Source organism: Arachis hypogaea, chromosome 12 (genome assembly GCF_003086295.3).
Source record: "Arachis hypogaea cultivar Tifrunner chromosome 12, arahy.Tifrunner.gnm2.J5K5, whole genome shotgun sequence".
Taxonomy (NCBI): domain Eukaryota; kingdom Viridiplantae; phylum Streptophyta; class Magnoliopsida; order Fabales; family Fabaceae; genus Arachis; species Arachis hypogaea.
In genome coordinates, this window is record NC_092047.1 from 60,758,425 (window position 1) to 60,784,649 (window position 26,225).

At 40.8% G+C, this 26,225-nt stretch overlaps 1 pseudogene; it reads left to right on the forward strand.

Moving 5' to 3' along the window:
- LOC140176736 (uncharacterized) overlaps positions 1-26,225 on the forward strand; it is a 155,722-nt pseudogene that overhangs the window by 121,609 nt on the left and 7,888 nt on the right.

The window sequence follows — 26,225 nt, forward strand, 5'->3', positions numbered from 1 at the left end:
TTCCTTGTTCTTATTTCTTCTGTTTTTCGTTTTCTATGTTATGTGCTTATCTATGTTTATGTCTTCATTACATGATCATTAGTAGTTAGTAACTATGTCTTAAAGTTATGAATGTCCTATGAATCCATCACCTCTCTTAAAAAAAAATTGTTTTAATTCAAAAGAACAAGAAGTACATGAGTTTCGAATTTATCCTTGAACTTAGCTTAATTATATTGATGTGGTGACAATGCTTCTTGTTTTCTGAATGTATGATTGAACAGTGCATATGTCTTTTGAAGTTGTTGTTTAAGAATGTTAAATATGTTGGCTCTTGAAAGAATGATGACTAGGAGACATGTTATTTGATAATCTGAAAAATCATAAAAATGATTCTTGAAGCAAGAAAAAGCAGCAAAGAACAAAGCTTGCAGAAAAAAAAATATAGGCGAAAAAAAATAGAAAGAAAAAGAAAAAGCAAGCAGAAAAAGCCAAAAGCTCTTAAAAACCAAGAGGCAAGAGCAAAAAGCCAATAACCCTTAAAACCAAAAGGCAAGGGAAAATAAAAAGGATCCCAAGGCTTTGAGCATCAGTGGATAGGAGGGCCTAAAGGAATAAAATCCTGGTCTAAGCGGCTAAACCAAGCTGTCCCTAACCATGTGCTTGTGGCGTGTAGGTGTCAAGTGAAAACTTGAGACTGAGCGGTTAAAGTCAAGGTCCAAAGCAAAAAAAGAGTGTGCTTAAGAACCCTGGACACCTCTAATTGGGGACTTTAGCAAAGCTGAGTCACAATTTGAAAAGGTTCACCCAATTATGTGTCTGTGGCATTTATGTATCCGGTGGTAATACTGGAAAACAAAGTGCTTAGGGCCACGGCCAAGACTCATAAAATAGCTATGTTCAAGAATCATCATACTGAACTAGGAGAATCAATAACACTATCTGAACTCTGAGTTCCTATAGATGCCAATCATTCTGAACCTCAATGGATAAAGTGAGATGCCAGAACTATTCAAGAGGCAAAAAGCTATAAGTCCCGCTCATTTGATTGGAGCTATGTTTCATTGATAGTTTGGAATTTATAGTATATTCTCTTCTTTTTATCTTACTTGATTTTCAGTTGCTTGGGGACAAGCAACAATTTAAGTTTGGTGTTGTGATGAGCGGATAATTTATACGCTTTTTGGCATTGTTTTTAGTATGTTTTTAGTAGGATCTAGTTACTTTTAGGGATGTTTTCATTATTTTTTATGTTAAATTCACATTTCTGGACTTTACTATGAGTTTGTGTGTTTTTCTGTGATTTCAGGTATTTTCTGGCTGAAATTGAGGGACTTGAGCAAAAATCAGATTCAGAGGTTGAAGAAGGACTGCTAATGCTGTTGGATTCTGACCTCCCTGCACGCAAAATGGATTTTCTGGAGCTACAGAACTCAAAATGGCGCGCTTCCAATTGCGTTGGAAAGTAGACATCCAGGGCTTTCCAGCAATGTATAATAGTCCATACTTTGCCCAAGTTTAGACGATGCAAACTGGCGTTCAACGCCAGCTCTCTGCCCAAATCTAGCGTCCAGCGCCAGAAAAGGATCCAAAACCAGAGTTGAACGCCCAAACTGGCACAAAAGCTGGCGTTCAACTCCAAGAAGGACCTCTACACGTGCAACACTCAAGCTCAGCCCAAGCACACACCAAGTGGGCCCCGGAAGTGGATTTATGCATCAATTACTTATTTTTGTAAACCCTAGTGACTAGTTTATTATAAATAGGATCTTTCACTATTGTATTAGATATCTTTTGAACCATATTTGAATCTGTTGATCATCTTTGGACGCCTGGTTCTTAGATCAGAGGGGCTGGCCATTCGGCCATGCCTGGACCTGTCAGTTATGTATTTTTAACGGTAGAGTTTCTACACTCCATAGATTAAGGTGTGGAGCTCTGCTGTTCCTCAAGGATTAATGCAAAGTACTACTGTTTTCTATTCAATTCATCTTATTTCGCTTCTAAGATATTCATTCGAACTTCAATCTGAATGTGATGAACGTGACAATCATCATCATTCCCTATGAACGCGTGCCTGACAACCACTTCTGTTCTACCTTCGATTGAATGAGTATCTCTTAGATCTCTTACTCAGAATCTTCGTGGTGTAAGCTAGAATGATGGCAGCATTCAAGAGAATCCGGAAGGTCTAAACCTTGTCTGTGGTATTCCGAGTAGGATTCAATGATTGAATGACTGTGACAAGCTTCAAACTCGTGATTGCCGGGCGTAGTGACAGACGCAAAAGGATAGTAAATCCTATTCCAGCATGATCGAGAACCGACAGATGAATAGCCGTGCCGTGACAGGGTGCGTTGACCATTTTCACTGAGAGGATAGGATGAAACCATTGACAAGGGTGATGCCTCCAGACGATTAGCCGTGCCGTGACAGGGCATTTGGATCATTTTCCCGAGAGAAGACCGAAAGTAGCCATTGACAGTGGTGATGTATCACATAAAGCCAGCCATGGAAAGGAGTAAGACTGATTGGATGAAGATAGCAGGAAAGCAGAGGTTCAGAGGAATGAAAGCATCTCTATTCGCTTATCTGAAATTCTCACCAATGATTTACATAAGTATTTCTATCCCTATTTTATTATTTAAATTCGAAAACCCCATTACTATTTTATATTCGTCTGACTGAGATTTACAAGGTGACCATAGCTTGCTTCATACCAACAATCTCCGTGGGATTCGACCCTTACTCACGTAAGGTATTACTTGGACGACCCAGTGCACTTGCTGGTTAGTTGTGCGAAGTTGTGAACTATGGTATAGGCATCATGTTTTTGGCGCCATTACCAGGGAAAGAAAGAGCGATGAATTTTACATAATTAAAGTGTAATCACAATTTCTGCGCACCATTCCCCACACTTGAATGACACACACTCACTAGCCTAAGCTAATCAAAGATTCAAATTAAGGACATTTATTGTTTTCCGCTTAAAGGCTTGTAATATGCTAATATTAAGAACAAAGGGGTTTATCATAGGCTCAAGGTTGGCTAACAATGGTTGATGAAAGGTAGGCCATTTGGGTACGTGAGCTAAATGAAAATAAATGGACATAAGAATCGAACAAATCAAAGATCACAATTATAGAAAGAGAACAATACACACAAGAATGAAAATAAAGAATCGAACAAATCAAAGATCACAATCATAGAAAGAGAACAATGCACACAAGAATGAAAATAAATGGTTATAACATGTAACCTCACAATTAGGCTCAAGTCTCACGTGCTTATGTTCTTTAGCTTAATAACCATGTTCCAAAATACATTCTTCAAGCAAGATTAACACAAAAATTTTCAAATTGGTAGGGTGCCCTAAAGATGATTTCTTGGAAAATAAGTTATTATCCTAACCAAGTAGTCCTAACATGCACAAAATGTTCAAATACAAAAACTACTAACCAAGCAATCTATCCTAATTAACGAAAGAAAAGATAAAAATCATGAGTGTTGAAAAGAAAAGTTACCTACGGAAGTCGGTGACCGACCTCCCCACACTTAAAAGATTGCATGGTCCTCCGTGCCATTGGTGATACACAAAGGGGATCGAGATCGCTATCTCCATCATCCGAGCCTTGAGTGCTTGCTTTACTATAGTCCGAGGCAGATGAGGATATGACCGGCTCTTTCGTAGGCGGGTTGACACAACCCCAAAACTTCTTCATGTAAGCGAATCAGCGTTTGTTATGCCTCTCATATTGATCTATCTTCTCATTAAGCTCTACAAACAATTAATGGGTTGACTTTGGTGGTGCGGAGGAAGTGGTAGGAATGGTGGACGGGGGAACTATGTCAAGGCTTGTGGTGTCCATGGAAGGTTGAAGATATTTCCCGCTCGGGACAATATCACCCTTGCCGGAATCATAGCCATCATGTCCTTGGCCTCGCAAGGGACACCAGCAGCAGCAACCAAATCCGATACCAGAGCGGGAAATGGTAGGTTATCCTTGGCATGGACTCGACCCATCGCTTGTCGGATGAGGAGAGGAATGTTGATCGGCCTCTCCGTGAGTACGCACCAAACAAGGAGGGCAAGGTCCGCCGTGATGGATGACTTATGAGTGCTCAGAAGCACGTAATGGGATAATATCTGGGCCCATGCCCGGGCCTCCACTGTAAGCGCACGTGCATCAAGGCTTTTAGGCCACATCCTAAGTCTCCCTTGGGTCCAATGATTCTCGGGTTCAGCAATGACTCGAAGGATCGAGTTTCAATCGAACCCAAACTCATCCCGCTGCCATAAGACCTCTTGGTAGACATCCGTTTCCATTGGTACTGGTAAAACATTAAGCACTCACTGAATAGCCTCCTCTGAAACTGGATCTTGCTTTCGGTGCACATAAACCAACTGAAGAGAAGAGGAGTGGTAGTCGGAGTAGAACTGTACCACCCAAGAAAGGTTGGCCTCCTGTGGTTTCCGCAGTAGAAATCCCATTGCCGCCACTTAATACGGGGCAACACATACGGAGCAATACGGTCCGTTCGGGCGAGTAGATGCTCGGAATGGTAGTTCCTCTCAACCATGGTAGGGAACATGAGCTCACAGAAGTGGTTGGGATACCTTGTGGGGTCCCTTGCCATATTGCCCTTCGCTTGTTCATCAATATGAACAATTGGCTTCGCTTTCTTAGAAAGGGGCTTAGCTCCTAGTGTAGGGCGCGCCTTGGAGGTTGATTTCTGGGGTGCCGTTTTTGTGGCTGGTTTCTTCGATGCCTCCTTGCCTTTTCGAGTGGCCATCCTGAAAGAGGAAGGGAAATGGGAGACATGAAAACCCAATTAATCAACACTTGGAAGGTAACATACAAGTGAAAAGTAGTGCCCAAAAAGAATAGTTCATCTTGAAGACATGACAGCTGTAACATGTGAACAAGACAATAATAAAATCATGGGTCATAACACTTAGCATGGGATGCAAGAGTGAGTGAGGCTTGCAATAAGGCATGAGAAGGATAAACTCAAGCATCAATAATAATGAAGAAGCAAGTCATGGGTAATGAGTATAAGAAAGGCAAACATGAAGTAAAATAGGCTCAATGCACTTGAAGAGAGCAAATGAATGAAGAAGAAGCACCAAATTGGGGGCACAAAGTCAAAATTGAGCTAAAATGCTGTAGGTACATTTCAACAAACACTTGGTGTGCAATATGCAAACAATGAGCAAGTAGGAAAATTCAAACATGTAGAACCCCAAAGGGAATACCAAACAACAACACCACCACAAAGTCACAAAGAAATCAAGAAATATAAAAAGGATCCATCAAAATAAGAGAAAACTCAAATTTCAACACCGATGAAAAATATGAAATGAAAGAAGGCAAACAAGCAAGAATCAATTAACAAATTGCAACTAAGGAGAAAAGCAGGAGAGTAATCAAATGCAACTAGTAAGAGAAAAATTTAAGAGAAGACAAAAGAGAAGGAGTAGGAGTAGAACCTTGAAAAAGAAGCTAAGGTGGAGTGTAGGTGGAAAATTAGAAAAGAGAGGGAAAGGAAAGATAGGAGAGATAAAGTGTGGGACCGTCGGAGGTGGTGGTTGCCGGCGGAGTGGTCGTCGGTGGAATGGCCGGAGACAAATGTGGTAGGGTGATGGGAGAAGGAAGAAGAAGAAATGGAAGAATGATGTGATGGGGGAAAATTTAAAAAGAAAGCAAAGCAGAACAGGGAGCGCGTAGTGCATCAGATGCGTCGGGGATGTGACGCGTGCGTGTGCTCCACGAGTACGCATGGAGAGATGGAGAAGGGAGGTGATGCGTAAGCGTCTCCCACGCGTACGTGTGTGTTTCAAAAAAGAGAGGGGACGCGTACGCATCAAGTGACGCGGATGCGTTGGTAGAGCTGTGCCTTGGGCACAGAGTTGGCACAAAACAGGCCCAACTCTCTGGTTTTTTACCAGGAGTGGCATGCAGCACAATCGACGCATACGCGTCTATCACACACACGCATGGATTGGGACTTTGGCAAACAACGCGTACGCGTCGCTCACGCTTACGCGTAGGTCGCCTGGCACAAAATGGGCATAAAAGGGGCATAACTCTCTGGGTTTTGTACCAGAGTGGCCAAAATTCGCAACGACACGCCCACGCTTATGCCTGGGTGTGCGAAATTGCAAAAGGACGCGTAAGCATCACCCACACTTATGCGTGGGGTGCCATTGTGCCTTAGGCACAAATCAGGCACACAGGAGACACAACTCTCTGGTTTTAGTACTAGGAGCTGCGAAAATGCATCCACGCGTACGCGTACAGCACTCTTGTGTGTTGATGCCCCTTTTTTTTATCATGCACATGAGGAGGGGCAATTATAGCACAAATTGGTAGTAATGCATGCTAAAGGGGGTCAAAAACATCAAAAATCTCATGTACACTCAATCTTAAGCATTTCTTCAACATCTCAATTCAATCAAACCATTATCAATGAACTCCTCATGAGCAATGTTAACAAAAATCAAGCAAAATCAACCCTGCTATGAACAAACTTACAAATCAAGCAATCACAAAATTCATAAAGATTCAAAATATCTATATGCAAGAAACTATATACAGAGATAGATCGTACCATGGTGGGGTGTCTCCCACCTAGCACTTTTCTTTAACGTCCTTAAGTTGGACGGTCATGAGCTCATATCTCTTCGCCTTCGGGTGTGTCCTCAAGGAGGAACACCTCAACTTTTTTGTTGCTTTTATTTTCTCCATGATATAGCTTTAGACGATGACCATTAACCTTGAATATATTGGGGCTTGAAGGATGGCGTAGGTGGTAGACCCCATATGGTTCCTTTTTCTCCACTCTATAAGGACCTTCCCACCTTGATCTCAACTTTCCGGGCATCAATCTCAACCAAGAATTATAAAGAAGAACTAGCTCTCCAGCCCAAAACTCTCTTCTTCGGATATTTCTATCATGCACCACTTTCATCTTCTCCTTGTAAAGCCTTGAATTTTCATAGGCTTCCAATCGAAGGTTCTCAAGCTCCACCAACTGTAACTTCCTTTTGACTCCAACCCCAAATCCAGTGTTGTATTCTTTTACGGCCGAATACGCTTTATGCTCTATCTCCACCGGAAGATGGCAAGCCTTCCCATAAACCAACCGGAATGGGCTCATACCAATCGGCATCTTGTAAGCCGTCCGGTAGGCCCAAAGTGCATCACCGAGCTTAGAACTCCAATCCTTCCTGTGAGGCTTCACAATCTTTTCTAATATGCGCTTGATTTCCCAATTGGAGACTTCGGCTTGGCCGTTCGTTTGTGGGTGGTATGCCTCATGAGTGAATATTAGATTTCCACACAAAACTCACCGGTAAGTGTACCGGGTCGCATCAAGTAGTAAAAACTCACAAGAGTGAGGTCGATCCCACAGGGATTGATGGATTGAGCAATTTTAGTTAGGTGATGAATTTAGTTAAGCGAATATTTGATGAATTGAGTGATTTTGATTCACATAAGCTAAATTGCAAGTAAATAAAGGTGCAGAAGGTAAATTGAGCAGAAGAATAAAGTGCAGAAGAAGTAAATTGTAGTAACTTAAAGTGCAAGAAAGTAAAAGAGTTGAAACTTAAATTGCAAGAAAAATAAATTGCAGAAACTTAAAGAGCAAGAAATGTAAATCGCTGAATCTAGATTGTTGGGAAATGTAAATTGCATTAAGAGTAAAGGGATTTGGGTGCTAGGATTTGTAATTGAACAAGAAATTGCAAACTAAAGTAAATCAGAAAGCTCTGAGATGCAAGAATTTAGAATTCAGATCTGGATCTCAGTAGCAAGAACAGAAATGTAAAATTGCTTCAAGAAACAAAACAGCAAGAACTTGATTCAATTGTGAAATTCTAAAAGAGAAACTGAAGATCGAAGGAGAGCACTGAGATCAAAAAACAGATCTAGATCCTCAATTACTCCCTTGATCAAGCAGAAAGAAATTGCAGAAGAAAATGAAGATGAAAATAGAATAGAAGATTAAGATCCAATCCTAAGATCAATTGAGAAGAAAAGCAAGAGATGATTCTCAGAATTTGAATCAATGGAGCTCTTCAATCTCAATTCAAAATCCAAGAATAGACAGTAGAAGTTGCAGAAGAAAAGAAAATGAAAACAGAAAGAAAACTAAATCCAATTCCCAATTCCCAAATTCAAAATGAAAATTCAAAAGTGAAAACTAAAAAATGAGCTAAAGGTCCTCTACAAATCAAACTTAATCCTATTTATACACTTTCTATTTTGGTCTTCAAAGTTTGGAGTGGGCCTTTTGGTTTTTGGATTTGAAGAGAGATGGGTCCGGTTGGCCTTGGTTCAATTGAGTTGGAGGCATGGGTCAGCTCCCAGGGGAGCACTCCGTTTGGTATAGTGAACGTTACGTTCACTTAGCCTTGGTGAGCCAAGCCTCCTTGTCCATAGCGTTCAGTAAGTGAACGTTCCGCTCACTCTTTGAGCGCTACATGCCTTTGCTTCCCTGGGTGAGCTTTGCTTTCCTTGGTTGAGGCACGAAAAAGGTGACAAAAGGGAGGGTAGCATTGCTTTTTCCAAACACTTGCTCCTTGTTTTGCCTTGTACATGCTTGGCTTATTTGGTTCCAAGCTCAAAAAAGTGAGCAAAAAGGAGCGCTACGCTCGAATGTTTGAGCGCTACTCTTCCATGTCTTGATGCGCCCAGCCTTGATTGGTTCCCCTCTTCGAGCGCTATGTTGCACCCTTTTAGCGCTGGCCTTGCTCCCTTGTTTCCTTGCCAAGAGTATCACGAAAAAGTGAAAGAAAGTGAGCATAGTGTTCTCTTCTTTGAACGCTATGCCTTGGCATGTGCTGTACCATTTGGTGCTTCCTCTTGGGCGCTCCGTTTGCAACCTTGAGCACTCCTTGTGAGCTTTGATGCGCCACGCTTTATTTTCAAGGGCCACGCTTTTTAAAGCATGGCCTAAGGTCCAAAGTGTGCTCAAACTTCAAAAGTGTGCCAAAAATTCCTCTTTCCACCATTTCTTCACCTACAAGCAACAAAACAACTAATCAAAGTCCCACCAAAATCACTAGATCTTTGCATCATTTATAAAATCAATTAATTCTAGCATAAAACCTATGATTTTGTGTAAAATAAATGATGTTTGATTGATTCAAGATAATCATGAAAATTCACTCCAATTACTTACTTATGGTGCAAGAAAGTGCATAAAACCTAATGAAACTAATGAAAAATGCTTGTAAAACTAGCATAAGATGACTTGTCATCAATGCCGTGGCCACTTTATGGATGATTCCATACTTCTTTGATGAGAGATTTCTTGTATAGTTTGAAATCAATCAAAACAATAATCAATTCGTTGGTAGCATAGTCCAAACCAACAACGAATTCTCAAGATCAAATATTAAATCCAATACAAAATATAAACCAAGAGTCTTTCAACTCGGGTCGTTCTTCCTAGTATGCAATTGGAATGTTACTCTTTCGGTTGTGAAGTAAAGGAGGGTTTTCAAGCAAGAAATGAAAGATTAAAAAAACTAAGCAATAAAAGAATTAAGGAATGAACAAAATTGTAATTAATGCAATTAAAGAGAAGATGAGGTCAAAACTAGTGAAAATACTATAAATGCAATAAAGAACCTTGACTTGGGAATGAGGATCCAAGGAATCCTATCATCGCCATAACCACAACTATGGTAATTATGATGAGTCAATCTCGCCTAGTCAACCCCAACCATCGAGGAATAAGTCAAGCAAGCACAATTGACATTAATCCATAATTCCTAACCAACTTACCAAACTAGTTGATAAAAGGCTAGCGTCAATGGAAACAAGAATCAACTAACTACCGAAGAATTACCACTAAATGTCGGACATTATGACTCTAGTACCCTAGGAACTCAAATCCCAAACCAAGGTGTGAAAATCTACTCAAATTCTAAGGTTGGCATTTTCACAAACACCTTGTGTGCATAAAAGTAAAACATGGAAAATTGCAAGGAAAAATAGCAAACTAAAACCAATTATTCACAAAACCAAACATAAACAAACAATCAAGTATAAAGAAAGCATAAGATATAAAATTCATTAATCAAAACTTCAAGAAACTCAAAATTCCAATTATAGACAAAGAAACTTGAACCAAAGGAAATGAGAATAAAGACAATGTAATTAAAGAGGAATTGAAGAGTACTTACAATTAAAGATGATCAAAATCCAAAATTAAGCTTGCTATAAAATGCTACAATGGAAATTGAGAATGAAACCCTAAGAGAGCAATGCTACACTACTTCTACTCCTATTCCTAATTACTCTCTAAAACTATCTAAGTGAGCCCTCCACATGAAATGAGGCCTTGCTTGATATAGGAAGAATCAGCTTTAGAGAGTCCCAAAACTGGGCTCTGGAGGCCTAGAAATCGCCCCCAGCGATTTCCATTAACTGAGGCATGTGCTGGCTGCGACGCGTACGCGTGGGTCACGCGTACACGTCGTTTGGCAAAATATGCTCCCACGTGTACGCGTTGCCAAACTTGCGCATGTGCGTACGCACGCATCACTGTGCGCACGCACGGAAGCTGAATCTCCCAAAACTTGATTTCTTCATGCTTTCTCCATTTTTGCATGCTTTCCCATCACTTCTTCCAGCCATATTAACTTTGTAGACCTAAAATTACTCATCAAACACATCAAGGCACCTAATGAAATGAAAGTGGAATAAAATTGATTAAATTAAGCACAAAATAGTATGTTTTCACTATTAAGCTCAATTTAGGGAGAAAACACAAAAGCATGCTATTTGGATGAATAAGTGTGAGTTTATATGATGAAATCCACTCAAATCAAACCAAAATATATCGGAAAATATGGACTCATCAATTTTCCCACACTTAAATAATAGCATATCCTCATGCTAATCACAATCAAGGAAGAAGGTAAAGGGGAGGTAACTTATTAAATGCGACTACTTAAATGCACTAAACTATACTAAATACTATCTATACCTATATATCTATCTATAGTATCCTGTGAAATTGGTGAAAACAAACAATCAAATTTCTAAGCAAGATTATGGACATGTAGGGCTAAGCAAAGAAGAAATTCAATGCAATCAAAATCTAGAGAAATTATTCAAATTATCAAAAAGAGGCAACTTGCAAGAATGCATGATAAATTACCAAATATTCATGATAAACCAAAATTTGAATGCTAAGCTATTCAAAGAATGCATGATTTTTGGGGCATGTTATATCTACGCAAAGTCTCATTCTACCATCCTACTTCTTTACCAGCAATACTGGAGCTCCCCAAGGTAATGCACTGTGACGAATAAATTTTTTTCTAAGTAGCTCATCCAACTGCTTCTTCAACTCTGCAAGTTCCAGTGGTGACATCCGGTACGGTGCTATGGAAATCAGTCCCGTTCTAGGTACTAAATCAATGCTGAACTCTATCTCTCGTTGAAGAGGAAACTCAGAAACGTCGTCCGGGAAAACATCAAGAAATTCCTTCACCACTCGGATCCGTTCAATGCTTAATTCACTATCACTCGAGCTAGCCTCTAACAGAACATACCCCTCACAATCACTCCCGTCTAAGGTAACTCTTACAGAATTCAGATATAAGGTATGGGATAGGAATGGTTTAGTATGTAAACTATTAGATGGAATTACAGCAGTCCTTTCAAAGCAATCAAGGAAAACATGATATTTTGATAATCAATCTAATCCTAGAATAACTTTTAAACCATATAGAGGCAACCAGATTAGGTCATGTATGAAAATCATGTTTCTAATAGTAAACGGTACTTGCAGGCACACTAAACTAGTCAAAGGATTTTGGGATACAGGTGTATGGACAATTAGATCAAAGTTTAACTCAGAGAAATCTAGTCCCAACTCACGAGCAATAGTTAGAGAAATAAAGGAATACGATGCACCCGAATCATACAGTACAGTTAGAGATCGATTCTTGACATAACACTGACCTTGGATCAGGGCGTCTGATTGCGTAGCATCATCAGCAGTCATAGCAAACACTCAACCTGGTTGCTGAGTTTGCACTGGATTCTGAACAAATTTTCTCGGGTAGATCCTAGCTGTGTGTCCAAATTCCTCACAAGTAAAACAAGCGTTCATTCCTTATAGCATTCAAATTACACAGAGCCATAGCCATGGAGATCATAACAGCTATGAGGATAGCTGTGCCTCGCATCGATTCATCATTCGGAGCTTGATTATACTATGCCTATTCGCGGTCATTGAGGTCTTATCCACACTAAACAATCAACATTAAGGTGATCAGTCTTAATATCTATAGTTAGGCACGAACATTCTCAAAATGAGCACTCATAGACATTCATGCCAAATGTATCTTAAAGATACCCTAACAGCATGAGAAACACAAGCAGAGTATGCAATGAAGCATAGTCAGTCCAGTCCCCAAGCTCTACTGGGAATGAACTGATCTAATACCAAATTGTAACGACCCAACTCCTGGTATGCCATGGTCATACAAGAAGCCAAGTGCTACCAACTTGTCCTTCCTAATTATTAACTATTATTTAATATATGAGCCTGTTCCTTGTTAGAATGTAGCCAATTTACGAGCGATGAGGTAATACATACATAGACAGGAATATAAAAGAAGCATAAGAAAACATAGAACACAGCTGATAATATACATCATATACACTATGACAAAGCATGTAGCGTTTACAAGAGATCAAGTCAGTTTACATCCTCGTCAACCTACGTAGCTAAAATATACACGACATTCCCAGGGCCTAGCCCATACAAAATGACGCTAAGCTGGTGCCCAGGCTATCCTAACTACTCTATAGCTCCTAGCTCTCGGGTGTACTAACGCAAGTGAGAGACTAACCAAAAGTCAATGTCAAACTAGAGTGTCATCAAAAGAATGCTAATACCGCTGTCAGCCTATATCTACACGTGGCCGTTCGGTAGATCGTCATAAGGCTCGTCCATCTCCTCATCCTGTTCTATCTCTATCTTTGTGTCCTCTTCCTCGTAGTCGTCAGCAGCTACAACTATATCCTCAGAACCACCAAAAGCACTACTGTCACTATGTACAAAACCATTCGCGATCATAGGTCGGTTCGCGTATGTAGGAGCCACCCCATCGTCCGGTAGTGCCAGCTCATCATGCTATGGAAAATCAGGAATCGGCTCAGGGGGAAAGTCCCACTCTGATGGAATTACAGGTACATACCCTCCAGCTATCTCGGGCTCATCAGGGATGATAGGCTCAGGTGCCGCCTTATCCAAGGGTTGAGCTGGTGTAGGGTGTCCGGGACCATCGGAAAAAGGATACCCAGGTGCGTCAGGGTGTAACCAGAATAAGGGAAAGTCGTAAGGAGAATCGGGGTCAAAAAGTAGGCTAGACAGAGGATGTTGAAAAGCTCAATTCTGTAACGCATAATGTCTTATATGAGGCTCCAATCCCATAATAAAGTAACTGTGGTGTACCGGATCCTCGTAGATGTAAGGGTCCTCAAACTCATAGAATATCACGCCCTTTTCCATCTGAGGGGAGGAAGGGAGAGAAGGGGGTAAGAACTGGGGAGTTCTTAATAGGGCCAGGGTTATTAGTTATGTTCATTAATTTGGTGTTGTTTAGCACACAGATAACAGAATACAGCGAAGCAGTAAACAGGAGATGAAGATAAATAGATAAAATAGAACACGAACAGAAGAATACAAGAAAATAAAACACATATATAACATACAAGCAGACAAACATAAAGAAATAGATCACACACATAAAAGGAATGCAACAGAGAATGATGTGCAGACAAGAATGATGCATGTCTAGTCCTAGTACAGGTAATGAGCTCATCTATCGATTTTTACCTACTCCCGATGTAACCCAGCATTACTAGCCGGATATGGCTATCCTATTGGCTATACCCCTATATACAGGAAATAACCCCTCTGCCACCACAGGGTCCATTGTACGCACGAAATAACACATCTGCCACTATAGGGATGTATGCCGACACACCTTCTGTATACAAGAAATAACCCATCTGCCATTACAGAAATGAAACAGATGGTCACGGTACTTCTATAGCAGGAATGGAATATGGAATATGAATTTGTACTGCAGGAAAGCATTCTCAGTGGTCGCACCACCATCTATCTGACCCTCACTGGATTTGTGTATACACTCTAATCACTCAGTGTTTGGGGTTAATCACTCTACTCTTCTCTAGTCATGCTTTCTAAAATATTAGTGGCATGGTAATGTTATTCCTAGAAGTGCAAAAGGTTTAGGAACAAGCAGGCTCACATTCAAGCATACAATGCAGATTATTGATGATAAACTGTGTGATAAAAGAAGCGTAAAAATGAATAAAATCATCAATAATGCGATTTAACTAAAAAGGGAACTAGAAGGAATAGGAATGCTAGCCTAGCCGTCCATGAATTGGCTTGGTTGAAACCCATTAGTTCAGAATTCAAAAAGTACCAAAGCCAATTCATGAATGGGAGTTGAGTGAAATAATTTGCAGAAAAATCGGGCAGCATTCCGGCTATAAATTGGACGTTCCCGGGTAATAAACAGTAGCAGAAATTCAGTTCATATGATATTAAAGTAGTACATAAAAGAGTAGCAAATAGCAAGTCACATGAATTCAGAAAAAGAAACAAATTCAAGTTGCAGCAAGAAATGCAATTTAGGTGGAATAATGTCAAAAAAGCATTAAACAGTGATGAACGGTATATTAGCAGCATCAACAGCACAGCAATTTCAAAATTGCAAAACAGATAAAGCAAGCAGCAAGAACGACACAATTATTAGAGCTAAATCTACTAACCACATCCTAGCTACCTAACCACCTAGAATCCACTACGAACATGCATATCTATCTAACCTAAATTAAACAGAATTAAAATATGCAAACTAACTAACTTAAACGGAAAAAAATCAGAGTGCAGTGGAACCTGGTGTGCGCGGCGAAAGAAATTGAAATGGAGAGGGAAAGGGATATGGATATGGCGCTGGTGGTGGTACGGTGGTTCCGGTGCTCGCTATGGTGGCATGGTGGTAGGCTTGGGGTCGGCGATGGGGAACGGGTGAGAAGGGGGAAGGGGGAATAGGGGGAGGAAGAGAAGAAGGGGAGGGGCGAGTAGGGGAGGGTGGCGTTGGGGAGGTGGTGGCCGGAGATTGGGTGAGGCGGGCTGGGTCGGCGACTGGGCAGGGGGCAGTAGGGGTCGAGAGGGGGAAGGAGAAGGAGAAGAGGAGAAGAAGGAGGGGTGGGGTTAGGGTGAATAACGGCGGGTTTGGGGGTCAGTGACGGTGGCGGTGCGGTGGTGATGGTGGCAGTGGTGGCTGGTGGTAGTGGGAGGTTGGAGGGAGAAGAGGAAGCGCTGAGGGGGAAGGGGGGAAAGAGTGACATGAGGGGGGTAGGGTTTCCGCGTCAGGGGCTAGTGAATTTAAATCCACACGTACGCGTGGGTCACACGTGCGCGTGGATGAGGTAAAACTGAAACGACGCGGAAGCGTCCTTGACGCGAACGCGCAAACAGGGGATAATGAAGATGACGCGTACGCGTGAAGCACGCGTGTGTGTCAACCAGGATCGTGCTAAACGCACGATTCCAGCGTCGTTTTAGCGCAACTCTCTGTTTTAATTTAGGGGGCAAATATTTTCAGGCGACGCGTGCGCGTCGCTCACGCCCACACGTGGTGTGTGTAAATGAAATTGACGCGTACGCATCCATGACGCGCACACGTAGGACAATTTGTGCCTAACACACAACAGTCACACGATTCCAGCCCAACTTTCTGGGCGTTGGATGGTGACACCGATTTGGATTCGACGCCCATGCGTGGCCTGTGCGCACGCATGGTGTGAGTTTTTTTTTTATATATAGAATATGCAGAATGCAAAATGCATATGCTAATACAGATGTTATGAATGATACTAGGGAAAAAATAAAATAAAAACTAAAAACAAACAAAACAAAATAAAATTAAAATTAAAAAGGAACGATCATACCACGGTGGGTTGTCTCCCACCTAGCACTTTTAGTTAAAGTCCTTAAGTTGGACGTTTGATGAGTTCCTTGTTATGGTGGCTTGTGCTTGAACTCATCCAAAAATCTCCACCAACGTTTGCAATTCCAATAGCCTCCGGGATCCCAAACTAGGCACATAAAGCCTTCGTGCAAGTTAAAGCAGGTGCTCAGGCTCCAGGGATGTTGATTGTCAGAATAAATTCCAGGATCCCAAACCTTGCTTTTGTACCCGTCCTCTTGTTGACCATCTTTGTTCCAACCGGGCGGTATGCAACCTGAATTTTCACTGAGATGCTCAAACATCTTCCGAGACCCATTCAATTGAGCTCTATACCAATCTTTGCACTTCTATTTGAAGCGTGAAACTGTATTGAACCTTGGGTGCCAATTTCTATTACTAACCATCTCCCTCTTACTCTTAAAGCCATAAAGAGCTCTAAGCTGGCCATCGGTTTCAAGTAAACCATATTCAAGCGGAAAGGTGAAGATAAAGGCTAAGGATTTTACCCACTTGAAGTTTGTATTGGGTGGTAATGGCCTTGGGAGAGGTGTTTCCAATGGTCTTTCAAGCTCCACGTCTTGATCAAAGTCTTCGATTTCTTCCCCATCACTCAAATCATAAGTTGGGGGTTGAGAAAAATCTACCTCCACATCCTTTTCATATTCACTTGGAGAAGGTTCTTCAATCTCAAAGAATTCAATTACATATGCAAGTTCATCACTAGGAGGGCTTGACTCATGATCATCATTACCAAGGAAACTTGCTTCTTGATCTGTTCCGTCCAGTTCTTCATAAGGTACGTGCTTTAGGGATTATGCAGTATCGTCCATAGCATCAATTTCAAATTTGTAGACAGAATTCTCTACAACTCTTGATTCCCATGGACGTTCAGCATCTCCTAAGTCTTCAACCAATTCTTCTTCTTTGATAATCTGGGCTTCCTCCACTTGTTCCAGTACAAAGTCATGCTCCTTACTGTTGACCGGAGTTTCTGGTATCTCCTTCAAGCTACATTCTTCATTAGATTCTCCACATGAAGCCATGGGAGTTCCTTGACTGTCCGAACATCGGAAGGCTAATTGATTTATCGCTTGCTCCAGTTAATGAAGGGTTGCATGAAATTGACCTACTGTTTCCTTGAGGTGAGCCTGTGATTCTTGAGTCGATGGATATGGACATGGTGCATATGGAAGTGGTGGTTCTTGGGAGTAATTGGATTGGAATTGGGGTGGATAGGGGCTAGGGTCATATAAAGGTGAATGGTTGTAGGTGGCTTGTGAGTATGGTGGTTCAAAGCGATGTTGAGGAGGTGGTACATTGGCATATGGTAGGGCTTGTTGGTAGCCACAAGGGGGTCCACCATATCTATCATCTTGGTACGCACCTTGGAATAGCTTTTGACCATAGTAAACTGGTTGAGGTTGGTTGTCACGAAAAGGTCCACCATAACTATTGTCTTGGCATGCATTGTAAGATGGTCGTTGTCCATGGTACCTTGGAAGGTGTTGTTGCCGAAAGGGTTGATCAGATCCTCGTGGCTCCTTCCATCTTTGATTGTTTTGACCCTGATGCATGTTCCTATTATAGCTTCCATTCCTTACAACAACATTGGAACCAAACTTAAAGCCAAAGGGGTGAGAACTCATAGTAGCTAATAAAAATTAAAACAAAAACAAAAACAAATAAACAAGAAAAAGAAGATATTTACAATAACCAATAATAAGGCACACGTTTGCAATTTCCCGACAACGGTGCCATTTTGACGATTAGATTCTTGCTAGTAAAGAAATTCACTAATAAATTCTCGTTGCAAGTATAGTTTCTAAACCAGCAAAGAATCTTTTTGTACAAACGTTTGGTTGTCACTAAAGCAAACCCAATAAAATTTATAACCGAAGTATTGAAACCTCGGGTCGTCTCTCAAAGAATTGCAGGGAAGTATGATTTATTATTAGTTATGAAAAAAGGTATATTTTTGGGTTTTTGAAATAGGGAACAGGAAAATAAATTAGCAATAAAGTAAATTAATTATCATGAAAACCATTGCAAGGTATAAGAACTGGAAATCCCATCCTAGTTATCCTTATCAGGTGTGATGAGAATTGTTTATTGCTCCCACTTAGTTAAGCCTTACTAAATAAATGAAAGTCAAGTGGACTAATCAATTTGATTCCTCAAGTCCTAGTCAACTCCTATTGAAAGACTAGCTTTAGAGGGATCCAAATCAATAAGCAAATTCTAATTTTCAATCAACAGCTGAGTTTGATAACTCAAGTGTTGATGACAAGTCATCTTAGCCTAGTTTCACTAGTCTTTTTCCTTTGTTTTCATTTAGTTTTATGCACTTTCTTAAGCCATAAGTAAGTCATTTGGGTTGAATTTCATGTTTCCTTTGATTCAATCAACCATGGATAAATTGATGCATTTTCATGAGTTTTTGTACCATAATTACTCATATGACAAGAAGAAGAACAACTCTCATGATTATGGCATAGCTTTGATACAATTGTTGATTGATGATAGGTGGAATAAAGCTTGGAAGAAGGTTGCAAGAATGGGCTTGAAAAGAGGGATCAACGTTTGAGCTAACGTTTGCCTCAAACGTTAACTCAAACGTGAGAAGTAGATGAAGAGCACCCTGGAGAAGAGCCAACGTTTGCGCCAATGTTTGCCTCAAACGTTGAGGCAAATGTTGGCTGAAGAAGAAGCAGGGGAAGGCAACATTTGCGCCAATGTTTGCCTCAAACGTGAGGTCAAACGTTGGCGCCAAAAAGAATGAAAAAGAGCACTCCTGGGCACGGCAACGTTTGAGCCAACGTTTGCCTCAAACGTGAGGTCAAACGTTGGCTACATTTTGGCAAGAAAGAGCATGGAAGAGCACCCTTGATTGATGGGTTAGATGAGATACGTTTGCGCCAACGTTTGCCTCAAACATTGGGCCAAACATTGGCCAAAAAGGGAGCCTAGGAAGAACCACATTTGAGCTCACGTTTGACCTCAAACGTTGGCTCAAACGTGGATGACAGCAAATGGGCTATCTGCATAATGCCTCACACAAGGGACGTTTGAGTCAACGTTTGCCTCAAACGTTGACTCAAACGTGAATGGTTCATGGCCCGGTTCACAAATGGATTTCTTCCCAACACCAAGAACAATCAACGGAGGCTGTTATCAACCCAATTCCATCAAGACTAAAGGCCCAATTTAAGGCTTAATGATCATTTGAAGAAAGTGTATAAATAGCTTAGGATTTGAAGTTTTAAAGGAGCTTTTCTTTTTAGAGTTTTTTTAAGAATTTTCATAGTATTCATAGTAGTGAGCTTTTGGGTTTTGAGCTATTTGGAGATTCTGAGTCTTGGGGAAGGAGAATTGAATTCTCTTCCTCTTAGTTTTCTTGTTTTAAAATTTCATCTACACTCGTCTTGAGTCTTGGGTGTTGAAGAATTGAGGAAATTCTGTCTCAATCTCACCTTGAGATCTCTTTGTTTTTCTTACTGCAACTTCTGGAAATTGAATTTGGATTTACATTTCTACATTGCTCTCTTCTTTAATTTGGCATTTGCTCTCTAAATTTGGATCTAAGAAGGCATTGAAATCTAGACTTAGTTATCTAGTCTCTTGGGTCCTGAGATCTATTGGTTTTTATTTTAATTTCCTTGTTTAATTACTACACCAAGTTTATTTTCCTTTTAGTTTTGAGATCCGGTTCAACTAATTACATCAACTACTCTTCATTCTGTTAAGTTTTGCTTTTCCCTGTTTAATTCCTGCAGATCCAATTCCCATTCCCCTTTTATTTTTCAAGTCATTTATATTTCTTGCACTTTAAGTTTCTGCAATTTACATTCCTTGCACTTTAAGATTCAGCTCTTTTTCTTTTTACTCCCTTTAATTTCCTGCAAATCACCCACTCCCCTTTACATTCTATGCAATTTAATTCTTGTCAACACAATTTCACACAATCAACACTTGTTTGCTTGACTAATTCAACCACTAAACTAAAGTTGCTCAATCCTTCAATCCTTGTGGGATCGACCTCACTCCCGTGAGTTTTATTACTTGATGCGACCCGGTGCACTTACCGATGAGTTTTGTGTCGGATCGTTTTCCGCACATCAAGTTTTTGGTGCCGTTGCCGGGGATTGAATAGATTGACAATGATTAAGTGAGGTGGTAGTTTAGATCAAGCACTTTTTCTTTAATTTTGACTAACCTACTAACTGTTTGAATTTTTGCTTAAGCTAACTAAAACTTCATTCTTGCAATAGATTGAAGTATCACTGGTTGTGGGTTTCTCTTGTTTTGTTTGTATGTCAGGTACAGGGAGAGCTACTCCTATCTTATCCGAAGCTGACCAGAGGACTCTCAGGAGATTATGAAGAGCTGAAAGAGGGAAAGGTATTGTTGGAGAGGAAGAATCTGAGGAAGAATACCACGAGATGGAAGGAGATCCATCTAATCCCAATCCACCACAGAGGAGAGTGTTGGCCTCCTACACTTTTGTAAATCCCAGACACTGTGGAAGCAGCATCTTAACTCCTAGTGTCAATGCAAACAATTTTGAGCTAAAACCACAACTCATTACACTTGTCCAGAACAATTGTTCCTATGGAGGCAGCCCATTGGAAGATCCCAACCAGCATTTATCTACCTTTTAAAGGATTTGTGACACTGTCAAATCCAATGGCGTGAATCTTGAAACTTACAAGCTTCTGTTGTTCCCGTTCTCATTAAGGGACAAGGCTGCACAATGGCATGAAATTTTTCCCCAAGGAAGTATCACTAGTTGGGATGATTTTGTGACTAAATTTCTAGCCAAATTCTACCCATCCCAAAGGATCATCAGGCTGAAAACTGAGGTGCAGATTTTCACACAATTAGATGCCGAATCCTTGTATGAAGCATGGGAGAGGTACAAAGCCTTAATCAGAAAGTGTCATCCGGAGATGTTCAATGAATGGGATGTGCTGCAGAATTTCTATGAAGGCCTCACATTGAAATCTCAAGAGGCATTAGATCACTCTGCTGGAGGTTCATTACAACTGATGAAAACTGCTGAGGAAGCCCAAAATCTTGTGGACATGGTGGCCAACAATCAATATTTCTTTGCTCATCAAAGAACCCGCCAACCATCACAGAGAAAGGGGGTACTAGAACTGGAAGGAGTAGACTCCATTTTGGCTCAAAACAAGATGATGCAACAACAAATTCAACAACAGTTTGAACAAATGGCCAAAAGGATTGACAGCCTTCAAGTAGCAGCTGTGAACACAAGCCACCCATCAACTGTATGGGTGCAGAATGAAGAAAGCCAAGAAGAGCAACAACAGGAGCAAGTGCAGTACATGCATAACCAAAACTCTGGACAGAATGAAGTTTATGGTGATACCTACAATCCATCTTGGAAGAACCACCCAAATCTCAGATGGGGAGATAACCATAACCAGAACCAACAACCATGGCAGAGGAACTCAAACCAAAACACTTCAAGAAACAACCACAACCAGCAGCAAACTAACCAAAACCCTTACAGAAAACCTCAAAACAACTACCCCAACCCCAACCATTATCAATCCAATAACTAACCCACCAACCAAAATACCTACCATCCACCATCCACATCTCACAACCCACCACAAGCATCCCCAAAATCTCAAAGAATCACTAACTTGGAAACCTTGATAGACAAAATGTGGAAACACCAAGAAATGACAACCAAGAACCATGAAGCCTCCATGAAGAGCCTAGAGAGGCAGATTGGGCAAATCTCCAAGCAGATTTCTGTTGAGAGACCTTCAAGCTCACTACCAAGTGACACTATTCCTAATCCAAAAGAAGAGTGCAAAGCTGTACAACTACGGAGTGGAAAGACATTGGTAGACAACAACAAGGAGGTAACCAAAAAGCCAACAGATACAGAGGAAGCCAATGATCAAAATATGGTGCCAAACAAGAATACAGAGAACCCCAAAAGAAAAGAAGATCAGCCAATCAATATACATGAGAGAGAGGAAGAAGCACAGAAAAAGGAGAAAGCCTTCATTCCTCCGCTGCCATATCCACAGAGGTTCAACAAAGAAACCAAGGATCAACACTTCCGCAAATTCCTGGAAACTTTCAAGAAGCTGGAAATCAACATTCCCCTGGCTGAAGCATTGGAACAGATGCCCTTATATGCCAAGTTCTTGAAGGAACTCATTAACAAGAAAAGAAGCTGGTTGGAGAAGGAAACTATACTTCTCACTGAAGAATGTAGCGCGGTGCTTCAAAAGGGAATCCCACCAAAGCTTAAAGATCCAGGAAGTTTTGTCGTTACTTGCACCATAGGCAAAATGACATTAGACAAGGCTCTTTGTGATCTCGGAGCTAGTATCAACCTAATGCCCCTGTCTATGATGAGGAAGCTTGCTATAGAAGAACTCAAACCCACCAGGATGTCACTAGTCATGGCTGATAGATCGATCAAGACACCCAATGGAATTGTGGAAAACCTGTTGGTGAAGGTTGGAGAGTTTATTTTTCCAGCAGATTTTGTGATTTTGGATACTGAAGAGGAAGGAAACAATTCAATCATTTTAGGAAGGCCATTTCTAGCCACAACAAGAGCCATCATTGATGTAGAAAAAGGAGAGATGATCTTCAGGGTCCACAATGAACAAATGGTCATAAACGTTTTCAAGTCAATGCAACACATTCCTGAGCAAGAGGATTACATGAGAGTGGATATGATAGAGAGTTTGGTGGAAGAAATGTTGGAAGATAATCCTCAAGAGTAAGAAGAAAATCAAGAGACAACAGAGGAACAAGTAGCCGAGATGTCTATTGAGCAAGAGGAAAAACAAGACAAGAAGGAAGAAGTACGAAAACAAGAACTGAAGCCATTACCCACCCATCTCAAATATGCATTCCTGGGTCCATCAGAGAATTTCCCAGTGATCATTAATTCGTCATTAACAAAAAAAGAAGAAGGATAACTTCTTGATGTACTCAAAGCTCACAAAGATGCTTTAGGATGGACTATTGACGACCTGAAAGGCATCAGCCCTGCAGTATGTATGCATAAGATCCTCTTGGAAGATAACTCCAAGCCAGTAGTTCAACCTCAAAGAAGGCTAAATCCCACGATGAAAGAAGTTATCCAGAAGGAAGTAATGAAGTTGTGGAATGCAGGGATAATCTTCCCAATATCTGACAGCTCATGGGTAAGTCCGGTCCAAGTAGTACCAAAGAAAGGAGGAATGACGGTCATCACCAATGAGAAGAATGAGTTAATCCCTACTAGAACGGTGACGGGGTGGAGGATGTGCATAGACTATAGAAGATTGAATGATGCCACCAGGAAAGATTATTTTCCTCTCCCATTCATTGATCAGATGCTAGAAAGATTGGCCGGCCATGCCTATTATTGCTTTTTGGACGGATATTCTAGGTATAATCAAATCGTGGTGGACCCCAAGGATCAAGAGAAGACTGCCTTTACATGTCCATTTGGAGTCTTTGCATACAGGAGGATGCCCTTTGGGCTTTGTAACGCCCCAGCCACATTTCAAAGGTGTATGCTCTCCATCTTCTCTGATATGGTCGAAAAGTTTCTAGAGGTCTTCATGGACGACTTCTCTGTTTTTGGTGATAATTTCAATGCTTGCCTGAAACATCTAACTCTTGTCTTGAAACGGTGCCAAGAAACTAATTTGGTTTTGAACTGGGAGAAATGCCATTTCATGGTGCTCGAAGGGATTGTTCTTGGTCACAAAGTTTCAAGAAAAGGGATAGAAGTTGACAAGGCAAAAGTGGAAATCATAGAGAAGCTCCCGCCACCAACTAATGTGAAATCTGTTAGAAGTTTCTTGGGGCATGCAGGATTTTATAGAAGGTTTATCAAGGATTTCTCTAAAATAGCTAAACCTTTGAGTAATCTGCTTATGATTGATACTCCTTTTGTTTTTGATGAAAATTGCCTGCATGCCTTTGAAACTTTAAAAAACAGACTCACAACAGCACCAATCATCACACCCCAGATTGGGAACTACCTTTTGAACTCATGTATGATGCAAGTGACATTGCAATTGGTGCTGTGCTTGGACAAAAGAAGGGAAACTTGCATCACGTCATATATTATGCAAGTAAAGTATTGAATGAAGCTCAAAAAAATTACACCACAACAGAGAAGGAATTGTTAGCTGTAGTTTATGCATTTGATAAGTTTAGATCATACTTGATAGGATCCAAAATTGTGGTTTATACTGATCATGCTGCCATTAAGTATTTAATGTCAAAACAGGATGCTAAGCCAAGACTTATCAGGTGGATATTACTCTTACAAGAATTTGATATTGAAATAAAGGACAGGAAGAGCATTGAAAACCAAGTTGCTGATCATTTATCAAGACTACCACAAGAAACGATCCAAGAAGCCTCACAGCCTGTGAATGAAAGCTTCCCAGATGAACATTTGCTGCAGATTCAACAAGCACCTTGGTTTGCTGACAAAGCAAACTACAAAGTAGGGAGGAAGATACCTCAAGAATTATCTAAGCAACAAGTGAAGAAGTTAATCAATGAAGCAAGGAAGTTCTTGTGGGATGAACCTTTCCTGTTCAAGAGATGCTCTGATTGAGTAATTAGGAGATGTGTCCCTGAGAGTGAAATAAGAGATATACTGTGGCATTGTCATGGCTCAGCCTATGGTGGACATTTTGGCCCAAAAAGAACAGCTGCAAAGATACTACAGAGTGGGTTCTATTGGCCAACTATCTTCAAAGATGCTAGAGAATTTATTCACCAATGCAACGAATGCCAGAGAACAGGAGGCTTGACAAGAAGGAATGAGATGCCTCAAAACTTCATTCTGGAAGTGGAATTATTTGATTTATGGGGTATTGACTTCATGGGACCTTTCCCCCCTTCCTATTCTTTCAGATATATTTTAGTGGCAGTAGAATACGTCTCAAAGTGGGTGGAAGCCATAGCCATAACCACCTGTGATGCACAAATTGTCCTTCAATTCCTTAAGAAGCATATTTTCACTAGATATGGGGTTCCCAAGGGTCTTGTGAGTGACGGTGGAAGCCATTTTTGCAACAAACAGATGGAGAAACTCCTCCATAAATATGGAGTGATTCATAAAGTAGCCACGCCATATCACCCCCAGACCAATGGACAGGCTAAATTGGCAAATCGGGAATTGAAGAAGATTTTGGAAAAGACAGTAGGAAGTTCAAGAAAAGATTGGGCTCGGAAGCTAGAGGATGCACTCTGGGCATACAGGACAGCCTTCAAAACTCCCATTGGGAAGTCACCCTTTCAGCTATTATATGGCAAATCATGTCACCTCCCTGTGGAGCTGGAACACAAAGCTTTTTGGGCTACTAAACTCCTAAACCTTGACTCTGAAGCAGCAGGTGAGAAAAGATTGTTGCAGCTAAATGAGCTGGATGAATTTAGGCTAGAAGCCTATGAAAGTGCCAAGATATACAAGGAAAAAGCCAAGAGGTGACATGACAAGAAGATCATGAAGAAAGAATTCAAACCAGGGCAGCAAGTACTTTTGTACAACTCACGGCTCAAGATATTCCCTGGCAAGCTTAAATCTAAGTGGACTGGTCCATATTTGGTAACCAAGGTTTTCCCTTATGGGAGTATTGAATTGCTAGATGAAGCAACAAAGAGTCAATTCATAGCAAATGGTCACAGAGCAAAGCTGTACTTAGGAGGACATTGGGACAAGGAAAAAGAGGTTCAGAGCTTACAACGTCCTTGAAGCAAAAATGAAGAATGTCAAGCTAGTGACATTAAAAGAGCGCTTGTTGGGAGGCAACCCAACCTGAGGTAGTCCTTTTCTTTCAATGCTAGTTCAATAAAAAGATTAAGTGATTTCACCTGCAGTGCAAGGAGCTAAGTTTGGTGTCACACACCAAAACAATTTAAAGGAGAATGAAGGATTTTAAGTTTGGTGTTCCACCAAAAATCTAATTTAAAAACATATTCTCACCTTCTGCATAAAGGGTTGCTAGCTCCAAGCAATCAGATGAATCATTTAATCATTGTCTGCTTCTACTTTGTAGTTTTATTACTTTTAGCTAAGACACTAGGAATTCACATATGATCAACTCGATGCATCAAAGGTAGTGGCAAGGGACTAAGTTTGGTGTTCACACACCAAAGTAAGTTCAAAAAGCCTACAAGAAGGTCCCGCACACTA